This window comes from Vigna radiata, chromosome 8, assembly GCF_000741045.1.
Source record: "Vigna radiata var. radiata cultivar VC1973A chromosome 8, Vradiata_ver6, whole genome shotgun sequence".
Lineage (NCBI taxonomy): Eukaryota > Viridiplantae > Streptophyta > Magnoliopsida > Fabales > Fabaceae > Vigna > Vigna radiata.
The window spans coordinates 14769859-14773548 of NC_028358.1; positions in this window are offsets into that span (position 1 = coordinate 14769859).

Here is a 3690-nt window from a genome sequence, read left to right on the forward strand (position 1 = left end):
GAATTAAATGCATCCTCTTACTGTTCATTTATTTTTCTTTTAGTGTTGATTCCGTGATGAATATGAGTTGATAGAATGTTGCATTTTATTTTTCTACTCAATCATTGCAATTTGATAGCGTAAATTTCATTGCTTATTTTCTGTTGCGATTTAATTAGTTCACACATCTTATTTTAGGACCGTTCGGGGTTTATGTTTTCCACATCTCTTCTAGCATTTTAAATTTTGTTTAGTTATGTTTAATTTCCATGCTTTAATTCAATTTAATTATCCTCTCAACTTTTTTCAACAACCTCCCACTTCGTGTCTGACCTAATTCTCGAACCACATTTGGTCATTGAGAGACGACCTAGGAGTCATTCCCTAGCTATACTGCATTTATTTGCACATCAAATTTGCATGGGCCGTGACACCCATCACTTAGAATCAAGTAAAACACTTAAGTTGAGTCACATGTGAGTCAAAAGCTGTTTTTAGAGATATTATGGTTGTTTTTCATTGTTTTGTAGGGTTTTGATGGAAATTGAAGATGGAAGTGAAGTAGGAAGGTCTTAGACTCAAGAAAGAAGAAGAAAAAGGAAGAAAAGAAGAGTTTATGCACCGCTCAGCGTCAAAATTCAACGCTGAGCGCCAGGATTCGAGGAAGAGCCACTGATGAGTCGATATTTTCTTGGCTGCATTTATTTTATTGTTCTAGAATTAATCAGGGAATTGGGCTTAAATGTCCGGTATTTTCCCGTTTTTTCTAATTGTGCTTAATTTGATCAGAAATTCTTATTTTAATTAATTTGAATATTTTGAGCTAATTATTTGCATTATTAATTGTAGGAGAATTGTTGGATAATATTTTTGGGACTTTAAGAGAAATTCCACATCAATTATATTTTATGCTAATAAAAAGAGGAGGTGTGGATTTCAATTATAGGGGTGCACAAGGAATGAGCACGGTTATTTTGGAAGAAATGGACTCAAGAGACAAAAAAAAAAAAGGGTACTTCAATTAGGAATAAGCATGTGTCACGGCATGGATTTGTTTTTTAAGCGGAGTGCAGCACGGACACATCATTTTATAAAGCTAGGAGGAATTAAAAGGCTGGTGGGCTTGCTTAAAAAGAGGTACGTGGGACGTCCAAAAGAAAAAGCCACCGAGAAAAGCGAGAAAGTGTGCAGCAATGTATAAGTCTGCAAGCACGTGATGGTCTAAAATGCAAACAACTTCTTGGGCTTGAAGGGAGGTGCGTCCAGCAACTTTTTGGGAGCTAACGGCCTGCATCCAATGATTGAATATGCAGTGTTGGAGAGCACCACCAACACGGCCAGCAGTGTTGGATTCACTTGGCTGCAAAGAGCTGCAAGTCTAATCTTCACACGGTCCAGCCTTCATCACACACCACGCTGCAACACACTTGGAAGCACCATGGCCCAACATGTTTCTTCATCAGCAAAGCCCGTGAGGAATGGCTTCATTCAGTGTCCAGCAGCTTGTGAACGGATTAGGCAGCAACAAATGGATAAGCACGAAGGTAACAGGGCCACTTCCTGAAGGAGCTTCCAGCACGTGAATTCATCCATCCAACACACGTTCAGTTGCCACCCAAGCAAGAAAAAAGAAGCGGTCCAACATCTTCACGTCCAAGAGCATCACGCGATCCATTCAGCAAGAAAATCCAGCAGAAGTAGTCTCGGCCTAGCCCAGCAACAACAAGCGGTCTAGCAACTTCAAGAGAAAGCTCCACGGACCCAACTCTACACGGGCAGCAGCTTGGAGCTCCACGTTAGCAGGAATATTATCCTTCATACAGCCCATTCATCATCTTCGGTCCAACAGGCTCACAAAGTCCCGCAAAGGTCCAACATGCTGTCAATGAGGAGCGTTACTGCGTCGGTCTACCACGTGAAAAGCTGCAGCCCATGATGCCATCATCCAACATGTCCAGCTGCTTTACACGGTGCAGAAGAGTATGTTGCGGTGCACACAACAACAAATTAAAGGGCCCAGCAGCATATGGATGCAGCCCTTGCACACGGACATCAAGTAGCAACACGCACGTCATGGAGGTCTGTATCCAGCAGTTTTGAAGAAAAGTAGGTGTCACAGCCTGGACACACTCCAACAACTTGAGTGATTAAATTGATGGGAGGAAATCGGAGACCCACGGCCCAATGAGCTGCAGCCCACATCTTTTCCTACAATAGTACACGGCTGCAGATAGCTGAATCATCTTGGGCTGCCACATCTGGGAAGCTTTGTACGCTGCATGAAGGCCCAACAGTAATTACACGGACATCTAGCTTTAACACAAAAGCCTAGGAAGATACCTAGGACAGCTGTCAGAGGGAGATATCCTTTTCATTAAAGAGAGCACACGGGACCTTGGAGAAGAATGGAAGGTTACGGGTAGAGCAGAAGAATTTTCTTCAATTTTTTTATTTGTTTGAACTGTAGCCAGCCGCCACACTTTTTGGCTATGAAGAGGAGACAAACACATTTTTCTGCTTTTGTTATTTTCGGTGCTGCAATGGAGAGACGTGTTTCATTTCTTTACTTGCTTTACTTTCAAAGAATGATTAGCTTTTTACGTGAAGAAGTGTGCACATGGTGATATACTTAGAGAATCACATTTTCATTTGCTAGAATAATGAGCTACGAGTCCTTGTATTTTGCACTCAACCAGCGGCCATTTTAATTTTAATTAATTGCTTAGAGATGTTGACACTTAAATGTTCCTTTACTTGAAGCATGGTAACTTTAGTTTTAGCATTGCATTTACTCATTTGCATTTATGATTTTATCACTGTAGGCTAGTTTTCTTTTTATTTATTATTTACCAAGCTCATGTTTTTATGCTTCCTATGTCTTAGTTGGAATGTGGGCATTTTTAAATGTCGCTAGGTTATATTCTTTAATTACTTATGCTTTTGTTGTTGTTTTATTTAATTTTGATATTTACTTTAATGATGTCTAGTTTGTTCGGTCGTGATAATTTAACTGTCATGGTAGCGTAGGTTAGTCAAGTTGGTCATTAGCGTGCTCCTAGGGAGTCGTTTCCACTTGATAAGGAGGATATTCATTGTGCTTTCGACACTGGACTGATACATTTGCTGCCTAGGTTTCATGGTTTTGCAGGTGAATACCCACGTAGACATTTGGAGGATTTCTACACATTATGCTCTTTAATGAAACCTCCAGATGTACCAGATGAGGATATGTTATTAAGGGCATTTGAGTACTCATTGCATGGAGCGGCAAGGAATTGGTGTTGTTGTCTTACTCCAGGATCCGTCACCAGTTGGGAAGATCTTGAGCATCAGTTTCTTGACAAATTCTCCCCTGTGCGGTATGGTTATAGCAAAGATCCTGGGTGGAATGACCCTAACCTCGGGTGGTATGGTACTCAACATCGCCAATATCATGAACCAACATTCCAGACTCCTTGTATGCCTTCTCCACCTGTCCAGGAACCACATCAGTTGCAGTTTCATGAGCCTGCCCAGTCTTCATCAACTGCTGGTAGAAAATTGGAAAGCAAGATTGATTCTCTTTTGAGTTTGGTGACACAGCTGGCATCCAACCAGAAACCAGCACCTCCATCTGCATCTGTTGCGCGGTTGTGTGCTATATGTCTTTCCACTGACCACTATACGGATGTTTGTCCTTCTTTGCACCACTGTTGACAAATTGGCAAGTGT